Consider the following 24,595-nt stretch of genomic DNA (forward strand, 5'->3'; position numbering starts at 1 on the left):
TCTTGGGGAATGCTAAAGGAAAGAGGATTTATCTGGATTCATTGTACATACTGTAATGTATAAGTAGAAGTTTTTTGTTTCAGTTTAGCATGCATTTTAGGAGTTCCATTTAATATCATGCAAACATTATCTGAACTACAAGCAAAACATGTTTACCAATTTTTGTGAGACTAATGTGATTTATCTTGAAGCATGTTTTGCAATAAAAATAATTAACATATTTAGCATTCTGTTATCGATCTAAACTATTGTTTCTATGATTATAAATCCACTACTGACTATACTGACTATAAGTAACTCATCCATTACTGATACTACTGACTATAAATAAATCATTCAAGTACTACCTGTTCAGTTGCATTTGTTTAAAGCATTGCCATCTTCCCATTCCTCTATATTCTTTACCCTAACCCTCTAGGTTGGTGAGTGCTACAAAGCAGCGACTACATGGCAGGAATAAAATTAGATGAGAGACTAGTTCCTAAAAAGGCACAACCAAGCCCACTTTCTAGTGCAACTTAAGGATTGTGAATAACCTAACACTGGAGGAAGACCAAAGATCATTCACAATACTAACGTGAACAAGCAGAGAATATCCATATTACTAAACAAGAATGGTAAACCAGATATGGACGCAGGGACCTGCCCGTGGACACAGGAAACATAGTGCGCAGGGGCCACACAAAGCCCCCCCCAACCCCCAGAGCAAAACGGGAGAGACTATGAACCGTCTGACATGCCACAAGCAGGATAAAGTGAGATCAGAAATAAAAGACAGAGTAGGAAACAAAGTAAAACGTCATAAAGAGGTTAAAGAACGGGGCCACACACATGGAGAGCAGGTTACAGATGATGAAAACTGGAATGCAACAGCTTCAAAAAAACCTAGGCACGAAACACATGCACAGCGAGAGACAGAATATAAAGGCGGAAACAACAACAGTTAAACGTCCACATCACACAGCGGAGGCAGACCCGGAAGGTGCAGGCGCCTACATTGCGCGTTGAAAGGCGCGAGAAAGTACGAAAGGCAAATGCGCCTACACAGCATAGTGAAACCCGACATAATACGGAAGGCGCAGGCGTTGCCGCCATATTGTGAGTGGCACTAATGCGTAGTGAGGGCACAGGCATCACTGCCATATTGTGCGTGGCACTACTGCTGAGTAAAGTTAGGAATAATGTGCTGCTTGGTGTGCCACACAAACCCCCCCACAGACTACGGAGTCCATAGAGACTACGAACGACATAACCACACAAACAACAGGAGTCAGAGCCCCACCCCAGTGTAAAATGGGACAGAATACGGAGTCGAGAAAGGTTCACAAATCAAACCCGACATAATATGCCACCCCAGAGTAAAACGGGACAGACTACGGAGTCCACAAAGGGTCACAAATCAATTGGAGTACGGAAAGCGCCAGACAGTATGCAAACACACTACACATGCATGATCCACGCACCTGTAATAACCCGCAAGCAAAAACACGATATAGTACAGAAACCCCACAAATACGGACTCCACAACATATTTGAATCACATTACAGTGATACAATCACACAAACAACAGGAGTCAGCGCCCCACCCCAGAGTAGAACGGGACAGAATACGGAGTCGAGAAAGGTTCACAAATCAAACCTGACATGATACGCCACCCCAAAGTAAAATGGGACAGACTACAGAGTCCAGAAAGGGTTACAAATCAATTGGAGTACGGAAAGCGCCAGACAGTACGTAAACACACTACACATGCATGATCCACGCACCTCTAATAACCCGCAAGCAAAAACACGATAGTACAGAAACCCCACAAATACGGACTCCACAACATATTTGAATCACATTACAGAGATACAATATTAACAGTGTAACCACACAAGACACAGGCACAACACCTGATGGGTAATAAGAATAAACGAACACTCCGTATTAAAGGTTCGTCATCCTTACACGTGAAGACTATACAGCATAAGTTAATCATCACATTACAGTCATACATTTTTAACAATTCAACCACAGAAAACGCTACGTATTAACAGTAAGTGCAATCCATTATCCATATTACTAATGCTAAACAAGGAAAAACTAATGGAGTTGCGCTCACGTCTCCAAAACAATAGACCAGATAGCACTGTTAACGCGACGGGCTATATTATGTCCAAAGAATATTGATGTTGATCACATAAATAACCAAGTCATTGCATTACTTCCTGGAGAAAGCCGCCTCTTTCTAAGTGCTAACAAAATTGATTCTGAAGACGACATTGAACATCTTAATTTCCCTTTACAATATCTAAACACTATTAACCCAGCCGGATTACCACAACACAATCTTAACCTTAAAATCGGAACAATTATCATGCTATTAAGAAACCTTAATACTAAACAGGGTTTATGCAACGGTACACATTTAGTCATCAACACCATGACAAACAATGTTATTGAAGCAAAAATACTTACAGGATCACATACTGACAATACTGTTTTAATTCCTAGAATTGACCTTACAAGTTCTGCCCTTGAATTGCCATTTACACTTGGGCGACGCCAATTTACCAGTAAACCTGCATTTGCCATGACAATCAACAAATCCCAAGCACAGACCATGGACAAAGTTGGCATATACCTCTCTGAGCGCGTATTTGGACATGGACAACTTTATGTAGCCTTCTCATGAGTTCGGCGTTCATCTGACATTAAACTTAAAGTTATAAATACTCCAATACCAAGGAAAAATCATTCAAGGACAACAGACCATCTTTACTACAAATATTGTATATAAAGAGATATTCCAATAAATCTTTGTGATTTACCATACAATACGTTCTTTACTTCCTATCCACCGTCTGAAACTGCGGAGGCAAAACAGGCACGGGTTCAAACCGAACGAGCTCAACTGACGGATATACGCCTACAACGCGCGTCTCAAACCGCAGAAGCAGGGCAAGCACGGGTTCAAAACAACGCAAGCTCCTACAACGCACGTCTGAAACTACGGCTGACCAGCGGGCATAGGTTCAAAACGCCAGGGGTAGGCAAGCGAAGCGAGCAGGGGGCGGAGCCCCCTTGTATAAACTATGTGCAAAGACCACACCACCTGACATCTCCCATGATGCACCAAAACTGTATGTCGCAGTGTCACAGAGGGAAACCAATACTTGACTTTTTACTTTTTGGTTTATTTTATTTTCAGTCTCTCCCATCTAGGAATGTATGCAGAATGTTCTACTGTATGCTTTTCTTTAATTTCTCTTGCATACGAGGAATTCCATTTTTGTTCTCTAAACATCACATCAGCATTTTGTGCACAAATGCCTTACCCATGCAAGAGATCAACAATGTTTACAGTGACATAATAGTATGCAAATCATTTCACTTGTTCTTTAAATGATCTAACAGAGATGGCACCACCTGCCGGGTGGTGAAAGTCAAGATGCTTACTATCTGATTTTGGGAATTGTTGGAAAAAGCTAAATGGACAGCTGAAACAAAGGCCCCAACAGAGTGAAGTTGGTGTAACTATGTCAAAAAAGGAGAACATCTTCAACTGTATTATCTCAGTCTGAAATGAAAAACATCTATTTGAAATGGTCAATATGGTGAAATCATGGCGCTTCAAAGTTGTACATGAGATATTAGTTTTTAATGGATTGAATTTGCTGGGAAGGTGTACCCATGATTGTATAGAAATGCTGAATTGCTATGGGGGCATCCAAATTAAGAAATGTTAACGTTAATCATATGAAATAGAGGGTGGTAGTATTAAGAAATGGTTTTAGTTTGTGGTGTCTGATTGTTAAGTTTTTTATTTTACTTTTCTGCTGTGTAGTGAATGTGTTTGTTAATACTGTAAGTGTGTTTTGCTTCCTCTCCTTTAAGTTTGACTGCTCATCTATTTCATTCTGTGTGCTTTACAATGTGACAAAATCACAGCAGTGTTAGCTGACTCCCTTGAATAGCTGTAGTTTCTTGTTTGAAATTATTAAAAATTCTTGAATCCATTATATTTTTTTCTTCTCTGCTTTACCATTGCTTATTATTTTGCACACATTTTCACTAATATGCGAGTTATTATTTAAACTAAGTTCTAATAGTATGGCTAACGAGAGCAAAAATTAACCATAATGTTGTGACCAGTGTTGGAAATAATCAAGAGCAAAAAGCAGAAAAGCATCTGAAAGAAAACAAAGGCAACATGAAGAAACTATCCCAGGAATTATGGATAATGCAGAGCTTTCCTTCACAATAGCAGTAAAGAAATAATCAAAAGTCAATGTTGTGGTTAAATTCGTAAAGGGTAGTGAAAACATAAAAAATATTTTACTTCCAGCATAAATTAGCCAACTTCTCCATAAGGAATGTCCTTAAAATGACCACTATGATGCAAAAGCAATAATGTTTCATTGTTTCATGTAATATTTTTCTTATTTCTGTATAAAATTACACCTATATTGAAAGCTGCACCTACAGTATTTCATCCAAAATTATATGAACCCATTTTTATTAGAACAGTATACTGCTTAATTCTTATGTTTTGACAATGTTATATTTTCAATTAAAGAATCTAAATAGTATTTAATTTTTATTTTTTTCTTCTGTTTATGAAGTCAATATTCAATGTTCTGACAAGGTAAAATTTTATTTTGTATATTTCTCAAAATGCACCTATTTGTTCATAAAATACCCCTGGATTTTAGTCAGTGAGTGCAAAAATTGTCCCTTAAAGTGAAAAATATTTCCTATCCTTGTTGTGGCAATATTAACAAGAGTATTTATCTTACGGTCAATGGAATGTCCTAGATAGTTTGATATTTCAGCTAACAGTCCCTACTGTAAGTCTTCATTGTACAGCTACAGTATCTGTAGAAACATACTTCTTATATAATTTGAAAGGGCTTACTTTACTTCTATATGAAGCCATATTTTGCTGAAAAATATTTTTTTATTGTATAACAGATTATGGATCTGGATGTTTTAGTCTCTTTCATTTCATTCATATGTAAACAAAATTTTTCCAATTCTCATTTATTCTCCATAGACTTTCCCCAGGCTAAAGCTTGGGAAAGCTTCCTTCCTGAAAAACTGATTCAATGCACATTATTGAGTTCCGCTACTGTGAAATTGTGTTATGAATATACAGTATGTACCCAGTCCATCTGTAAAGCACACATTTGCATGCAAAGAAATAAATAATATGTGGCAAAACAGAAAGCACACAGAAAACATGGTCAGATCCAACAAGACCAGAAAAAGGATTATTAATAATTTAATGATTTTTTAAGATGCTACAAAGTACTGTATTGTACATATATTAATTTTGTTGGCTCCAAACTTGTTTGCATCAGTTAATAGCATTTATTTCTGCTTTTCTATCAAACCTATGGGTATAAATGAGTAAAGTAGCTCCAGAGAATATAGCTGATTATCAGAACTTTTCCAATATGTTTTATATAACATTCTCACACCCTGTTAATTAACTTTATGATTACAGTAGCCAATGTGTACACTGGCAGCACTGGGCACAAGGCAGGAGCCAATCATTCACACGACCACAGTCCACTGCAAGGCCCATTCACATATCCATCCACACAATTGTTTATTAACTTAATATAAACCTCTTTGGAATGTTGGAGGGAAATAGCAGTACAAGTATTCATGGAACAGCTTACAAAATAAAAAGACAGCATGCAAATTTCATAAAGATGGTTATGAACTGCAACCCAGAATGCTGAATCTGAGAGTCAACAAAAGTAATTACACCATTACACCTTCTTGCATCCCAATTTTTTACTCATGATAAAAAATATAGGTGAAAAGGGTGTATGTCAACAAATCAGAAAAACTTATTATTTTTTAAATTTAACATTGTATAAAGTTGTGCACATATGTGAATGGTTTTCTCAAAAGTATGACATCAGGAGAATAAAATTATATATTTCAAAATCAAGGCAATTCCAGTACTTCAGTAGCAGAAGAATACTAAAGTTATTTCCTTATGCTACAGAATATTATTTTTAGTCATCTTAAAGTTGTTAAGTCATGTCAAAGATCAAATGATCTTTGATCCTTTTATAAAAGAAATCATCAAAAGTGAACAATGTGCTGTCCTGGCCATCTACAATTAAAATAAAACATTGTCATGAAACTTCATGCCAGAATTAATGGTAAACTGGAATGCATAGCCCCTGGACCTTGGGAAGGCATTACTTTGGGCACAGAAATAAGATGATCCGGTGTCACATAATATAGAAGATTTTCTGCACCTTGCCTGGGACACTACCTTCATCTCCTGCGGATAAAATATCCATAGTGTTGCTAAGTAAGGTATAACTGGAGGCCCCGGACCCTGGAAGTGAATGCACTTGGGGTCTGTGCAAAGCCAGAGACGTGGCCCACAATTTAACAGATATAATTTGTGAAATGCATTTGTGGAAAATCTAAAGATTCTGTCATTTAGGGCTGTGAGAAGTTTTAAAACTGTTATAAATATATTTAAACTTGAGAAGTTAAATCATTGGCTTGCACTTCCTGCATTCCTCCTCCAAATTTAATTTACATAACTGGGGGAGGACAGGGAAAGAGCTCATTAGCCTCATGCATTAGGACAGGCTATATCCTGCTTGCCCAACAAGTTTTCTGTACATTACATGCATTCATCAAATTTTCATTTAAACGATTAAGAATTATCGAGTCAAATATTTCAGTGCTATTTGTTTGAAAATATTTTAAAATAAAGTATTTTGGATATCTAACTTCATATCACCTATATAACTGCTTATAAAGGATTAAATAAGATATGATTAATAGATCTAGTGTTTCAAAATATTGCTTTTGGTCTTTTTTCTCTGTAGGCCATTGCATTTACTATATTTTTATGTTTGCTCCTTTACTTTGTAAAGTGTTTTGTGACAGAGCTCATTATAATAAGCACTATAATGCATGAAATTGCTAATTCAATTACTAACTCAAAAATTTAAGTCTGATCATGACTGTTTCTAACCTAAACCTTGCATTTTTGACAAATTTCATACATGTCCAGGATAAGTAAAGCATTGTAAGGAAGGAACAAGGGAGAAAATTAATTACATTCCTTCATGAAACCTTCCAAAATATATATATTTTTATATCAAACTTTAAAACTGTAACAACATACTTTATAGAGTTTCATCCGGAATAAATTACAATCCACAGAAATCATAACCATACTGGCAATTATGCTCTGTCTGCAAATAAGAATCATGAGCAATTTACCAAACACTTATTTATATTTCTGAGTTCAATATGGAATTTATTTTTGAATGCTCCTTTTGCAGGAAATTGAGTAAAATATGGAAGATGAAAACTCCAAGCTGAAAGTGTTCTGCTTTGAATTTCAAAGTGGTTATGGTTCTCTCAAGGAAAATACCACCTTGGCATTCAAACCCCGCAAGATTTGTATGGAGCTACACATTTTACACCAATGCAGAAAGAAGCTAAGGAAAAAAAAGATTGGACCTTATTGTTTGGATTTCCTATACTATTAAAATATATATATATATTTTTTTACAAAGTCACCTCAAAACAAACGATCAAAAAATAAGATAGGCACATTTTTATTTACCGTTTAGTATGTTAATTGCGTCAGGTAAGCTAAACGATATTCACTAATTGTAGAATATCAGTGGAAAAAGCAATTGGTTGAAGTTTTACAAAGCATTATCTAAAAAGTTAAAATGCAAACTCTTTAAATTAATCACTCACTCATAAACCTCTCAAGGCCTGGTGTCCTCATACAGCATAAGGTCTATGCAATGCTGAAGGATACAGTTAGAAGGCTGGGGAAACCTCAACTCACCCTCTTTATTTAGTAAAACCATGCCACAAATGGACAATCCTCTTTCAATTTACATTTCTCAGCCCATTCTCCACCCCATTTCACATACATACAAAGTAAGGCATTCCACAATCTTAGTCAATCAAAATAACCAAAATGGCCTAGTGGTCCTTTGCTCATAAACTTAGTTGTTTAAGTCCCAGTGGGAGTCTTGGTTAGCTTGTCCCACCCCCCACCCAATGCTACAAAATGCAACAACAGCTACCAGAGCAGCTTGAAAGCACTGAGCTGTGGCAGTGGGGGCCTGAAGGTGAAACACAATAACAGCATCTGGCCATCCTGGGCAGAACACAATGGCCTGGAACGCCAGGAATTTGGGAGAACAGAAGCCACTTGCAGGCTTTTTGTCTTTGATGGTTCATTCCATAATTGCTATATTTCATGTACTTAATAAGATACAAACATGGAACTAATAAGAAATTTAGTTGTATACCCACCTGTTAAATATCTCATAATAGTGCACAAAATGTTTCTGGGGACAAAACTAAGATACATAAGGATCTTTCTGTGATCATTATACTCCAGAACCAGACTGCTTCTTTCTCTGTTTCTAGAATGGCTTGTAGAGTGACAAAATATATTCCTTTGTGTGATTATTGTTACACACTATTCCTTCTGTTAGAATCTGACTAAAAAGAAACATGGACGAGATAAATTAAAAAATGGACCCAATATGGTCAATCAAAGTGTGTCGGAATCCACAAAAGACCGTACAATGGTATCTCCCATGGACTTGTTTACTTTTGGTCCACTGGCCTAAGACTTGTTAGTCTTAAAATATAAAAAGGGATGCACATTTGTAATTTCAAATTATGCATTGCACAACACCCATAAAAGAAAGATGAGACATTTTCATTTTTGACAATCTTTAGGTGTCAACAATTACTATAGCAGTAGTGTATGCAAAGTTTGTTGTATTTTTTACATAGCCTTGGGTGGCCCAACAATCCAATCTGCATGCTTACTCACAATTTAACTTACAAAATTTCACTAGTAGAAAATATGTATCATATTTTTGCCACAACAAATTAGCACCTCATTCCTGCCTTGTTTCTGTTGCTGCCAAGATTAGCCCAGACACCCCAATACACACGACTTGGATACAGCAAGTGCTAAAATTTAGTTTCTTTTTAGAACTAAATTACTGTAAGTTTACACCAGATTTCTAACAATTTCAAAGACTCATTTTGGAACTCTTGGTTAAGTATTGATTTAGCTTTGTGGCTCCTACACTCTGGATCTCTATTCCAAGGTGGGTTTGTGGACATCTTTTCATAGAAATCACATTATAGACTCACCTCTTCTCTCTTGCATTTCAATGAAATTGGCTACAACTGTATTTTTATTCCATTCTTCAGTAAGAATAATACAAATCCTCATTCTGCCATACTGCCTTTTTGTTGTTCATCTTCTCCACTGTACCAATCACTTGTTATTTTTCATTCATTTACAGAGTTTAATGATTTATAGGTTACAACCTATAACTCTAATATTTATTTGAAAGTTTCAGTATATATCATTTACTTTAAAAGGCTTCTTTTTATGTGTAAATTGACTTGTTATGTTGTATTTCAACTTTTTACAACAGAGATTCAGTAATGAATGTAATACTTCCAAAAGTGCCAAATAACATTTAATACAAGCTTTTTTTCACTTAATGTAATACATTGTATAAAATACTACATCTGTTCTTCAGTGCTATGAAATATGTATTGGAATCTTCATTCTTTAAAGACAGTCTGATGGAAAAATAAAAAGAAACATAATTTGCAGCCATACTGATATCTTACTTTGATGTTTTATATTATTTCCATGAAGGACATAAAGAATACAGAAAAAGTCCCTAATTATCTTGAAAATGAGATATGTTTCTCATGGGTTACATAAAAATGGCTCATTATAAAAACAATGGACTCTAGAGCATCATTAACATTGGCCCTGTGAATATTAAGTAATATTTTTCTCTGAAGTGGTTTTAACATTCAACATCTCATCATGGCATTATGCTAAAAAATCTTCTCTCCTTTTTAAAAAATAAATATTAATGGTGATTATCAGTAGCAGAATCTTGTTAGACTGTTTATTTCCATATGGCATGTATGTATATTGTATTAATAGTTTATTAAAGTGTAAGACATAATAAAACATCTTAGAGGTGGGACTCTAAATTGATTCCAGTTGTGGTGTCTTCGGTGTGGAGCTAGGTCAAGTGTCATGTTCCCATGGGATTCTCTTCTTCCACACTCAAAATAAATGCTGTTAGATTAAATTCACCAAGTGCAAAAGAGTGATTGTGTTCTCCAATGGTCCAGTGTCTTGATCACAGTCAGTTGTCTTTTATTAGGACAGCCTGCATCTTCCTTTGAACCTGACCAGAATTAGCTGGTATACAAATTAGATTAAGAGATGTTTAAGCATACACATAATATTAAGTTGGGGTAGTACTGTGGTGCAAGGGGTTACACTGCGACCTCACACATCAAATATCATGGATTTGAATCCAGTTCTCAGTTGACTCGTGCCATGTACAGGTCTGTTTCCTGCCTTGTGCCCTGTGCTGCTGGGATAGGAACTAGCCCCATGAGACCTTGAAACAAATTAAGCAGTTTTGAGAATGTTATACTGTACTATGTAATGGTATAAATTAAAAATAGTACATGTTATGTCTAAACTGATAGGTTCCTCCATTTGCAAGTTTTATAGTTTATGTCACAATGTTGAACAAATGTATGTAATTTCAGAATTTTAAAAGAACGTTAAAATTTTATTTCCATTAAACAAATTAATAATTACAATTTACTTTGTTTTCTTGTACCTATGCTTTTAAGATAGCTACCAGGACACAGATGAATCCAGAATAGCATATTTATAGGCATCTACTGCACATCTCTGTTCTCTGAACCTGCGGTCAGAAGAAGCTGTAGTAAATTCTGCCAGAATGCAGGAAGAAACCCATGTTATGAAGTCATTCTATTGCTGAGCAATGTCTAGCACAAACCCCATCTCATTCTCAATTTAGATTTACCACTTAAGACAATTGTATGTCTTTGGAACATGGTACTTAACCAGAGTATCCCGGAAAAATCCCCCTGGACTCTAAAACAACTTATAAACCCATCCATCCATCCATTTTCCAACCCGCTGAATCCGAACACAGGGTCACGGGGTTCTGCTGGAGCCAATCCCAGCCAACACAGGGCACAAGGCAGGAACCAATCCCAGGCATGGTGCCAACCCACCACAGGACACACACAAACACACCCACACACTAGGGCCAATTTAGAATCGCCAATCCACCTAACCAGCATGTCTTTGGACTGTGGGAGGACACCGGAGCGCCCGGAGGAAACCCACGCAGACATGGGGAGAACATGCAAACTCCATGCAGGGAGGACCCAGGAAACGAACCCAGGTCCCCAGGTCTCCCAACTGCGAGGCAGCAGCGCTACCCACTGCGCCACCAACTTATAAACCCCATGCAGAAAACTGACATGAAAAATAGATTCAAAACACTAGAGATGTTAATGCATTTTTATATACCTAAACAGAAAACTGAAGCATTTATCAATTGACATTTTTTGAAAAACACTGGAATGATCTATATGAAGGTGAAATAAGGAGTAGTGTGACATTTCCCCCCTATCATCCTGTTAACTGTGTGGATTGATGGATCAGTGGTTAGGTCATTAATGCTACAGAGCTGCAGGGACCCTTATTTAAAATCTTAGTCTGGTGACAGTCACTGTGAAATTTGTACTTTATGTTGAGAATATTATGCTATGCTGTTCAAGGGTTGTACTGCCACCTCACACATCAAGGATCATGGATTTGAATCCAGTTCTCAGTTGACTTGTGCAATGCACAGGTCTGTTTCCTACCAGCTATGCTATTCCAACTATGCTGTTCAAGAAAGCTTCTCCTACCGAAAAGAAATATTCCTATAAGATATTATTTCTTTTACATAAATAAACAATTCTTAATAAAATTTGGGTTTAATGCTTCAAATTTGTAATTGACAAGTTGTGTTATTGTAGGTAATTGCATATTGAGTTTGGATAAGCTATTAATAAAATACTGATAAGCAGCCCTGTAATGTAAGTTGTTATGCAATTATTCAAAATCATCCAGCTCAGTCAATGACTTTTCATTTACTCACTCAAATATAAACTACACTCAGACATTTATTAAAAAGAGCATTATCACAAAGAAAAGAGAGTTTCACTTCTAATTCAATAATAGACAACTTTAGATTTTACCCCTTCTTCCAAACTTCACAGTCTACCTGTCACTCCACTTGCCAGCTGAAGTGGCAAAAATCAAGCATTGGAACGTGAAAACAATATACAGCTTCTAAAACGTTAAACCACTCTAACTATGGGTTTCCATATAGTTTAAGAGCTTGTTTCAAATAACAAGAGTTTATAAAAATAACAAAATGCAATATTTAGATTAACCTAATAGATTATTAGTCATTTTTACATTAAATACAGAATATGTCACTTTAACAATCGCAATAACAATTGCAATAAATATCAAAGAAAAGGCAATTCTGAGTAAGGCCAACAGTTTTAATCTTAGGTTGGTAGAGTATGGGGTGTCTATCACCTTCATTTTTTTTTTTTTTTTATATTTTTATTTTATTAATTTTCATTGTAATCATTCCATACAAACAGATCAATTTATAACCCAACAAAATTGAAGACAAATCAAACCCCACCCCTGAGAAGGAGAGCTTAGCTAAAGGAAAATTGCTTATCACCTTCATTTTTAACAAAGGATAGTTTACCCAAGCAAAGAATGATACTCTGTTAACTTAAAGTAAACTATTATGAATACAGAGAATAAAAGAATTATAATCACTTCCAAATTGTCATTTTTCTCCTTCACAGAAATATTAACTAAAGTGCAATACACTGACAAACATAAGCAGGCACCTACTTTGAATTGCAAATTGCATTACCTCTGAGTGGGGTATTTACACATTTTCCATGTTTTAGGTGTTCTAGTTCCCTCCCAAAATGTGCATGTTAGATTAATTGGTGACTTTAAACTGGCCTAGTATTGGTTAGTATGTGTAAGGTAACCTAACTCATCTGGAGTTGGTCTGATGCTGTAGAGATGGGGAGAAGTTCTCAACAGCTCTGTACTAGAAAAAACAATAACACATACCATTTTCAACCCTACTTCATCCAGTTCATTGTCAAAGGCAGGCACTGTTTATATTAGCAGCAATAAACTTTGATGAAACACCAGTCCCATCAGAGGACACACTGTCTCACACCAATATTCTCATGGTGACAGTTTAGAATCACCTGTCAACCTAAAACACACATATTTGGGATGTGGATGAAAAATTGCTAGTACCCAGAGGAAACTTCACAAAGACACTGGAAGAAAGTGGAAACTGCACTCTAAATGCAACCTGGCACAGATCTGTAACCCAAGATGCTGGATTAATGTGGCTGGAACACTGAGCACAGTGCCAACCTGCCCCAGCCTCACCAAAAAAGTGGGCTCAAATATAAATGAATTGATGAATAAGTAAAATGCTGAAAATGTCTAGGAAGAATGGTTCAACTTTAATTCGTTTTGTGAAATCTGTAGTTTTGAAAATTTATCAGAAAACTTTACATAAAAATGCAGCTGTCTTGAATCAGTTATAAAATGTCCAGGAAAACTCTGCTTTTCAAAGTTGGCCAGAATAAAACTGCTGGTATAAACTGTGTTGGCTCTTGTTTTCATATTAGTCAACCCCTAGATTACATGGGTGTAGTATTCAGAACACAACCAAAATTACCAGTCAGTCCCAATTTTCCCAAAGGTGTGAAATCACAGTTGTTATTATATGCACCCTTGGCGACAGTGGCTGGAGCTGAGGAAAGGGAGATCATGCAGCCTGGTCAAGGCCATGGAAAACTGGCAGGAGTGTGTGGCTAAGTGGTTACTGCAAAATGTCAGCAGCCAACGAAATGTGGCTTTTCGGCTTTATCTTAATGGTGAATCATTTGTAGCTTGCAAAAATGTAGGCACATCAGAGTGAAGACCTTACCACTGGACTCAAGAAAGTACTTAATCATCTATAAAGGCACTCTATTTCTGTCTTTTGAGAAGAGTAACATATAAACGTATCTTTAAATAAGGAAGGGGTATTTCTTGCTGATTGTCTATGCCAGGTTGATTTAAAGTGATGCACTATCAAGACCTGTCAATAAACTTGTTTTGGAAGTGTTCCTGCATATGTTAATTGGAGTATTAAAGCACATGATGCACAGCAGTTTAAACTAGATTTCAAGGCACTATAATAGTTTCCTCCAGAAATGGATTAAATCGTACAAATTGAAGATGCAATAAAACCGAGGAGCAATCAAAGACAGATGACCGTACCGTCCACCCCGTCTCACCTCATTCACTCCTCCCCTCCAGTACCGTCCCAGCCCCTGGCCCCCTACCTCTCCCAGCTGGACGGGCTCTGCAGCGGTGCCTGCGCTCCTCACACTCATTTTTTGTAACGTGACTCCTTCTCTGGCCGCATCAGCCTCACCGGTTCCTATTAGCAAGTTTCTTTTTTTCCCCCTTTTGGTATCGAAATTTGTCTTCTTTTTCGCCTCTAATCCTTTATTCAGTCAGCTCTTTGTTTTTTTGCGGGCTTTCTTCAGATAAGCTTACGCTTTCCTCGCGCATTGTGTGTGTGTGTGTGTGCGTGTGTTTTCTTTCTTATTTTTGTAAAGCCAGCGCTAGCCTCTTTGAGCGAACCGTCCATCCATCACTCTGCAGGTTCCGTTCAAGCCTTAAAATGTGTTGTGAATGAAAAAGAAAACAAACAGATACAGAGAATAAAAAGTTTTGTCTGTTGTGTGTTGAGTTCCCAAGCTCTGCCTTCCTCTGTCTTTAGCTGCGCGCTCCCCCACCTCCTCCTACCCTTTCCCCTCTCCCTCTCTCTCTCTCTCTCTTTCTCTCTCTGACTATGTGGCTATCTTTTCTTTCAATGACGTTGGTTCTCTTTTCCCAAACTTTTCCCACCCCTCCCTGCTCCCACCTCTTCCCCCATCCCAAATCTGCAGCTGGCGCGCTCTGGTTGTCGTAGAAACCGAGTGTCCCTGCTTGGAAAGGACAAGCGCAGGAACTCGCAATCTGCCTGAAACTGAATACACAAATAACCGGCTCCTCTGGGAGCGAAGAGAATGAAGAAAGAATGAAGATAGTTTGCCCTTAAAGGAAAAGCTGCAAAGCGGTTTTCATTTTGGCAAAGGCAAATGTTTTGAAAGATTTGTTAAGTATCAGTCTGCCGGTTTTATGTTTGAATGCGCTATTGTGTGCGTTATTCAGGTCACTTTTTTGGTCTTTGTCTGCGTAAGAATAACAAAATCCCCCGGGGAAATTAACTGAGAACATACAAATGAAAAGTAAAATGCTCCCTTAATGATCCATGCATGTCACAAAAAATTTCAGTTTTCTAATGAATTCTTTTTTCCCTCACTATGTTATGTCATGTCATTTAGTGAGGCCATTAAAATACTGAAGGGCTGTGGTAATGCGATCAGAGCCATCTCTTCTTGTAACTACTTACTTAAGTTTTCTACAGAATGGAGCTTATTCTGACAGCAATAATGCAAGATCGCGCAACACTTTGGGTGGGCAGACAGTTTTATCTTGAGATAACTGAAAAGACAACTTAAATAACAATACAATCTGAACAACTTTGTAAAGTGAGAGAATAATACAATTATAAAGAGAATAAATACAATGACTTTACAAACACATTTCCACTTCTCCTTGCCACATCTTACCACTGTGTGTAGGTGTGTGTTTCTGTATGGATCAAAAGTCCTTGCATCGTATTATGCACTGTGTACACATTAAGTCATCAATGATGAAATATGAAAAGGTCATAATATATCTTTACCATAAATATAACAGCCCATATATACCTGAATCATCCATCCATCCATTATATTCTAACACAGGGTCACAGGGGTCTGCTAGAGCCAATCCCAGCCAACACAAGGTGCAAGGCAGGAAACAAACCCCAGGCAGGGCACACACGCACACACACACACACACACACACACACACACACACGCACACTAGGGACAATTTAGGATCGCCAATGCACCTAACCTGCATGTCTTTGGACTGTGGGAGGAAACCCATGCAGACACAGGGAGAACATGCAAACTCCACGCAGGGAGGACCCGGGAAGCGAACCCAGGTCTCCTAACTGCGAGGCAGCAGCACTACCACTGCGCCACCATGCCGCCCTACCTGAATCAAATAAGAATAAATAAAAAACAAAACCTCAACTAACCACACTTCAGAGTATTCCATCCACTGTCATTGGAAGGTGAAAAAGAGTTGAAGACAAGGCAGGAGCCAGTCCTGGACAGGTTGCTCGTTGGGAGCTGTCATGTACATCCAGTTGGTTTACAGGTTTTGATTAACCTAACAGCATGTCTTTATGTTGAATTCAGAGACCATAGAAGAAACTCAGATGAACAATACCTAAACACTACACCACACTACTGTCATAGAAAAAGGAGGTACTGTCTGAAAGTAATTAACTCCATTGAAAGCAGTGTTGCCTCATAATTCTAATGATGTGGATTTGATTCCTGCAAGAATGGACAAAGTGCCCTGCAGTGGACAAGCATACCATACAGGATTTTTTCTTTCCTTATACATGATACTGTTTGTAAAGGCTCTTGCATGAATTGTAATAAATACAGTAACTACAGAAAATAGGTGAATGGGTGCTTACCTGTTCTAATGCACTATTTTAAATACTGTGGACTGCTGCCTTTGTCTCCTGGATTTGTTCCTGCCTTGGATTTAATACTGCCAAGCTGGCTCCAGCATCTTGTGAATAAATAGCAATATAAGAAGGGTTTGAAAAAGGACACAAGGATGGATGATCTTTTCAGCCTCTATAACTTGTGTGTTGCTTTTTTATCTTTAGAATACTTTCATAATAATCAAGATTGTTGTATTAATTAGATATTTTTTTCATATTTAACAAAAGCCTTAACAGGCAATTTATCTACATATGTGCATGAAGAAATCAAACCAGAATCCCTAACAAAGGGCCTCTTTAATGGTAGTATATTTCCTCAAGGTTTCCCTTAGTCCAAAGAGACGAAATCCCACAGAACTGTTCTACAAAACCATATGTCAGTAGATATAGGGTTATTCTATGTCTCCAAATTTGAAAGGGGGAGCAGGGGTGCCCAGCCAGTAAGTAAACCAAGGAGGACTGTGGCCCCTCAGCCCAAATGTTTTATTGGGCAGTTATGACCACAGAAGTGATTCTGTGGATGTTCTGGATTTAAATCCCAAGTGAAATATATAAAAACCCACTTTCTGTGAGATACAATGAAACTTAGAATGGAAGACACAAATAAAGATTCTCTGATGAGAAAGCAGTCTAGTTGTCCCCATAGTTAGATAAAGTACAAGGTGGAGTGAAACCAGCAGAACTCTAAGTCATTTTTTTATTTTACTATCTTTGATTTTGCTTTATTTTGCACTTAGGACATTCTCTCTCTGTCTGTGTGAGTTTTGGTCTTGGTACTCTGGCCTTCCTTTCCCATTCATATGTGTAATTGTAATTATTCATATTAAATATTTCAATTGTTATATATATAACAAAAAGCTTCCCCACTTTTTTAAACTCTATTTATTAAGAATTTCAAAAACAAATATCTCTATATAGTCATCCTTCATTTGCGATGCAATTTTCCCAGCGTCGTAATAACTTTTGAATGCCCAATTTCTACTCCTCCCACCTTCACTGTTTCAAATGGAAATACAAAAATGCGGAAACATTTTGAACGTCCCTCATATATTAATCATATGTAATTGTAATTATTCATATGGGTAATTGTTGACTTGAAATTTGCTGCATTTGAGTGAGAATGCACTCAAGCATCCAGCCTCAAAAACACTTATCCAGTTCAGGGTCATTGGAAGTGACAAAAATTGGCACAAGGGAGGAACCAGCCCTGGATGGGGTGCTAGTCCTTCACAGGGTAGAAGCAAACACATTTACACACACTCATCCTTAGAGGAATCAAAACCACCAATCAACCTAAAAGCATGTGTTTGAATTACAGAAGGAGAAAGGAGTTCCTTTAAGGAAAGAACTACAAGACTGACCTAATAGGTAAGGATGACTGTCTATAAAGAAAATGAATGTAAGCTTAGTCCTCAATAATAACTTATCAGAGTTTTATTTTTGAATGATATACTGTAAGCAATTGCTTTATATTTTAATTGTAAAGTACCCTTAGTTGAAATTCACTAAGGAAAGATGCTATATCAAGTAAATGTTGTCAGCGAAAACCCATTTTAATAATATAACGGTTAATTTGCAAAGAAATGGTGGTTACATTATTATGCCAATCTAGTGACATTTCCGGCAGGTTTAAACAGAATCACAGGGGAATATCATACAAATTAGATAGATAGATAGATAGATAGATAGATAGATAGATAGATAGATAGATGTTTTAAGAGGGTGCTCCATGCAAATCTAGCACTGGAGAACATGAACTGCTTGAGAAACGTATGACCTTAAATCATTGTAATTTTCAGTGCAGCTGAAAACAAATAAAGAAGGAGTAACAAAATACAACAAGAAGATAATATACTGCAGCATTATTAGGTCCTTATTTATCTATTTAATGCAGTTTTCTATCACCATTTATAAGACATAATTAAACAATGATTCAATCAACAGTGACGCAAATTTTCAACTGTTCTATTTCCACTTCATGGAAAAAGCAACAGGAGCTCAAATAATTAGAAATAAGTCTTTGGAATGCACTGCCTCCCTGTGGATAAATGTAACATTACGCTTTTTAAGACGTATGTTTCACGTATAACAGGAAATTCAATTTTGAAAAGAGCTTATACAGAAAGGGCGACACGGTGGTGCAGTGGTAGTGCTGCTGCCTCGCAGTAAGGAGATCTGGGTTCGCTTCCGGGTCCTCCCAGCGTGGAGTTTGCATGTTCTCCCAGTGTCTGAATTGGTTTCCTATGAGATGCTCCGGTTTCCAACCACAGACATGCAGTGCAGTGCAGTGGCGATCCTAAATTGTGTGTGTGTGCCCTGCGGTGGGCTGGCGCCCTGCCTGTGGTTTGTTTCCTGCCTTGTGCCCTGTGTTGCCTAGGATTGGCTCCCGTGACCTTGTGTTAGGATATAGCGGGTTGGATGATGACTGACTGGCTTTTACAGAAGACTGAGATTTTAGATTTCAAACATCCATAGAAATGGCACTGAAGATATTTTGAAATGAAATAATAGATATTCGCTATTTCATGATCTCAGATACATTTCAAGACACCTTAAAATGTCATCTTAGTCACTTTTAAATGATATGAAATGTTTTTAAGATATCGCAAATGCATTTTGATATATTTTAAAATAACTGCTTGTGCTTTTTAAGTATCGGACATGTGATTCAAGATATCCACAAATGTCTTCCAGCTACATTTCCTATGTTTTCTATGTAAATTTGAGATATATTGAATTGCATGAGATATCATGAGTCCTACAGTGTTATTTTAAAATGTCTCAGAATTCTTGGAAACTTACTTTAAGATATCTAGGAATGCATTTTGTATATCTTACAATAATCTGGGTATTTTTTTAATATCTTAAAATGTAACTTAAATGTATTCAAGTTTCTTTACAGTGACTCGTTTTTAGATATGTAAAGTACATTTTTAGATAACTCAGATTAATTGCCATAAAATGTTTTCCCTTATTTAAGATATCTTAGAATGCAATTCAAGAGACCTAAAATTTGATTTGAAGATACCAGAAAACAGTTTTATAATATACTGAAAAATGCATAAAGTTATTTCAGAATATTTGAAATATCTAAAATATTATTTAAGATATCTCAAAAGCATGTCCAGATATCTCAGTTTCCTACCCATTTAGAGATATCTGACATTGATTTTAAGATATCTCTATATGATTTTCTTGTTATTTAATTTATCTTTTGAGTTATCTTAAAATTGAACAGAAGTCCATTTGGACATTTTACAGTAAGCAATTCTGAGATCTCTAATTTAATTTCAGATATCAAAGCATAACAGGTTAATGTGACATATCACAAAATGTATTCAAGTTATCTTGAAATGCAAAAGATTTTATCTGACATTTTAATGAACATCATTTTGGAGATAATAGATAGACATATCTGCGGTGGGTTGGCACCCTGCCCAGGATTGTTTCCTACCTTGTGCCCTGTGTTGGCTGGGATTGGCTCCAGCAGACCCCCGTGACCCTGTGTTCGGATTCAGCGGGTTGGAAAATGGATGGATGGATGGATGGATGGATAGATAGACATATCAAATAATTCAATGAAAGATGCAAACCAACATTTAACTGTAAAAGGGAGCCTGGGAAAATTATGTGTGTAAACATAAAGGCATGCAAACTCACCGCGCATAAATGCAAAAGTGAATGTGTTTGAGGTCACTGGCAACTGCACAACAGTTTGGGTTCAAAGGACCAACAGCAGTGAATATGACTTTACAAGCCAGAATGGCCTCCTCTCACTATGATTTCTTATGTTATTATGCCCTAAGACCAAAATGAGATGGTGGAAAAGGCCTCTAGACAATCAGATCTTTGCTACCAGAATTAATCAGCTGTATATGAATGTATGTAAAGAGCAGTTACGTAGTGTCCTGGATACATAATTAACAAGAGTGAATAGGCATATATCCATGTCTTAGTGATTCTATTTCTAACATTTTTGGGCAACCCCTTACTCATTCTATTGTAGTTCAGCTTTTGTCATTTAATGCTAAAGAACCACAAATACTAGTAGCAAATCCTACTACTAATACAGTTTTTGAGAAAGGGAAAGGTGCTATATAAATAAAATGCATTATTATTATTATTACTATTATTATAATTATTATTATAATTATTATTATTACTATTATTAGTATTAATAGTAGTAGTAGTAGTAGTAGTAGTAGCAGCAGTAGTAATAGTGGTAATAGTAGTAGTATTGTTATTGTTATTATATTATTATTATTATTAATGAAAAAGAAGCACAATCATGTAGTTTTAATACAGTGTGACACTTTGTTTCTGTCTGCAGATGTTTAAGAGGTTAACACTTCTTTAATGTTGTAAAGGGATTACTGTACCTAAATGGTTCATGTATGTACTAATATGTACTAATTCTACATTTAGTAATTAGTATAATCTACACTTGCACTTTACCTGAGGATTTGTTCATGGTGATCTGCGCCTGCACTTAGTGAAGGGCACTATACAAACATGAGTTTTATTGTAATGCATTGTATTTTACACCATTATAACTTACCTCCCAACGAATGTGTTCTGTGCAATACCAGACTACAAAGTATCTAAAGTGAAAAAACATGGCTAAGGAAGGCACTGATGGAAAAGACATAAGGAAATATTGTGAAAGGACAAATTGGGCGGCACAGTGGCGCAGTGGTTGTGCTGCTGTGTTGCAGTAAGGAGACCCGGGTTCGCTTCTCGGGTCCTCGCTGCGTGGAGGTTGCATGTTCTCCCCGTGTCTGCGTGGGTTTCCTCTGGGTACTCCGGTTTTCTCCCACAGTCCAAAGACATGCAGGTTAGGTGCATTGGTGATTCTCAATTGTCCCGTGTGTGTGTGTGTGTGTGCATGCCCTGCGGTGGGCTGGCGCCTTTCCGGGTTTTGTTTCCTGCCTTGTGCCCTGTGTTGGCTGGGATTGGCTCCAGCAGACCCCTGTGACCTTGTAGTTAGGATATAGCTGGTTGGATAATGGATGGATGGATTTTAATAATTTGGAGATTTACTTTTGTTATCCATGTGTATTTTATATTTCAGAAAACTAAGGAAAGTGAGGTGAATTACTATTCATCTTTAAATGTTATGATTCAGTATTTTCTACTACAAGGTCACAGGGAAGCAACATGTACAAGACAAAAATCAACCCCAGACGGGGCACAGTCATGCACTCATTTACTAATGAATATAAAATGTAAATTTGCCAGACAACCTCATACACTTTTTTTGGGGGTAGGGGAGTAAAGATTAACACTTAGATAAACCTCCCCCACACAGTAGTCATAAATATAATTCATTTCTATTTCAAATATTTTAATAATAAATAACAATAATGCATTATATTTAGATTGCACCTTTCCCATACTCAAGGCGCTTGCTGTATGCAATATGCACATTTAGATTTAAGATTGATCATGATGTACCGTAAATCAATGCACTTGGTTTTTCCTTCTGTGTCATTAATCCATCTGGTTTCGGAATACTATTCCTATTATATGGTAGTAGTGAGTACAGTATATCCAGGGCTCAAAGTAAGAGCCAATCCAGACTATGATAAGGCATACATACACACAGTCACATAACACTAAGGTAAACTAGTCCTTAAAAATACTTTTACTGCTCATCCAGTCAAGCTGGCCAATTTAAAAGATAATAAGTGGCTTTCAGTAAAACATTTTCTTCTCCCTCCACATAAACATTGCAGTGGTTAGGTCATTCCATCATTCTATCACTCCATACTCCCCAGGGACAGACAATTAATTTCCTCTCTGTAACATGCTTCCACCAACTACATCCTATGTGAGCTCCACTTGGAAATCCCAGAAAAGCTGTATTTTTTACTTCTGTCAAGCACATGTCAGCTGCTGTCACTTATAAAGGTGGGAGCATACATAAAGTGGTAATTGTAATAACGATTTCTCTGAAGAAAAAGACAAAGAGCAGAACTTCAGCATGGCAACACCAACCTGTAAGTTGGCCTGTGCAGATCTGACCTCAAAAGAAACATTACAAAAAAGACAAAACTATAATTGTGTATACACAGTTGTGATCTAAAAAATAGCCATGACTAAATAAGCAAAAAAGGACCAAGGAAAACTACTGAAGAAGATACCAAAAAGCAACCCCAAAGCCAAAAATCATCAAAATGAAAGAGAGACTTGACTATAACTTTAAAAAATGATGGACAATGCATTTCCCCTGCACCTTCTGTCACATGACTGCCATCTGATTAATATGACACATAAATAAACACTAGTAGGAGGGGGCCAGGGTCTGATTAAAGTCAAAAGAAGTGGCTAGAAAGGGGCCCCAAGCCAACCCCTAAATAACCTCCACTTACCTTAACTATGTTCACAAGCAAAGAACCACTCTTATCTTCATATACAAGCTGACATGGTGAACATTAATAAAAAAAAAAGATACTAGTCTTAACTTTCTCAAGTTAAGGCAGAATTTCTGAGGACATGTAGTTTTTAGTGCACCACCCAATCCATTGAAAACTTATCATTTTAACCATTTTTGTTTTATTTATAAGGAACCTTTTTTTGTCCTTATATCTATGTACAGCTCAAGGATGACATTTTAGATTTTACAACTGTAAATCTCACACATACTGTATATTCCCAAGCAGCATATAAGTGCAGTGAATATGTAAATAATAATAAATACACAAAAGAAACTCCAATTTGGGCAACTTATGTAAGGAACACAGATTTAAGGTTGATACAGATGTGTGTTTATAACCATATTACAATATAAATTTTTGTGCTACATTTTTATGTACAAGCAAGTGTGCCATTTTCTCCAACTCGATCTTATGAGAAACTTTAAATAAGCTTCTTTTTAGTATTTTTTAAATTATAGGTTTTTACACATGGTCTACAGCAAACTCCAGCGCAACAGTTAAATTAAAAGTTCCTGATACAGAAAAGCAAAGAAAACTAATTCCCAATGATAACAGAGTGTTTATTCAAAACATTAAGTATAAGGAATTATTTTCTGCTTAAACGTGTTATTTAAGTCAATATGGAGTTATGTAAGCATACATGTATACTTACAACAATCTCTTAAGTATACAAGTTACATGTATGCATAGATAGACAGAAGCATGTAATTATATGCTATTCATTTATTTTCTCATCCTTACTTTTGCACTTAACAGCCATAAGCACTGTGTCCTTATACAATATTATGGCCTTCTTTTCCAAAGAACATGGTGTTATGGCTTGTTTAATTTGAAAGAAATCTATCTACCTGCTGCATTTTGCCATCATGTTAAAATAAAATGGCTATAAGTGAAGTTAAAGCAAAGTACATTTACTGGTAATATCCAGTATACATGTCTGTGTTTGAATCAAAAGCATTTAAACAGAGGGAACAGGCACAGTGTACAGAATCCATAAATGAAGGAAACCCCACTATATGTTATACAGCGACATTACTTATGGTTAGTGTGATTTGAAAAGTGGTACTGTATATGCCCATTCTGAGGTATCCATGATAGTGGAAGGGATTATAAAGGTGTTTTTTTTATAATTGCATACATACTGGTGGAGAAAAATGCAATTGTCTATACAAGTAAATCTTTGAATAACTAAAAGGACAGATGGTAGCGCACAACATCCCATAACAGTCATTGTTAGATGCCTTACACTTTCATATATTTGCATATAACTGTATATTCTTCAGCCAGTACAGTGTCATAGGGTGCCAGGACCAACATAAACAAAGCATCATCTAGCATTGAACAGGATGCTAGTTTATCACAGCACACATTCACACCAATACCCGCAATAACTCACATTGTGCTAATTTAGCACAGCCAATAAATCCACCAAGCAAATCATTTGGTTCAGGAGACAATGGAATCGCATGAAGGAAATCCACCCAAACATAGCAAGA

At 36.7% G+C, this 24,595-nt stretch overlaps 2 protein-coding genes across 3 annotated transcripts in view; both read right to left on the reverse strand.

Moving 5' to 3' along the window:
• si:dkey-82f1.1 (DENN domain-containing protein 2A) overlaps positions 1-14,857 on the reverse strand; it is a 148,566-nt gene extending 133,709 nt beyond the window's left edge. Inside the window, exon 1 of one of the 2 annotated variants that reach the window (XM_028805490.2) lies at positions 14,324-14,857. The gene's annotated coding sequence lies outside the window, so the exon portion shown is untranslated. The remainder of the gene's footprint in view (positions 1-14,323) is intronic. The other variant, XM_028805480.2, reaches the window with a different exon arrangement.
• The window catches only part of tulp3 (tubby-related protein 3), a 470,805-nt gene that overhangs the window by 211,940 nt on the left and 234,270 nt on the right, over positions 1-24,595 (reverse strand). The window lies entirely within an intron of this gene.

The sequence above is a fragment of the Erpetoichthys calabaricus genome, chromosome 1 (genome assembly GCF_900747795.2).
Source record: "Erpetoichthys calabaricus chromosome 1, fErpCal1.3, whole genome shotgun sequence".
Taxonomy (NCBI): Eukaryota; Metazoa; Chordata; class Cladistia; order Polypteriformes; family Polypteridae; genus Erpetoichthys; species Erpetoichthys calabaricus.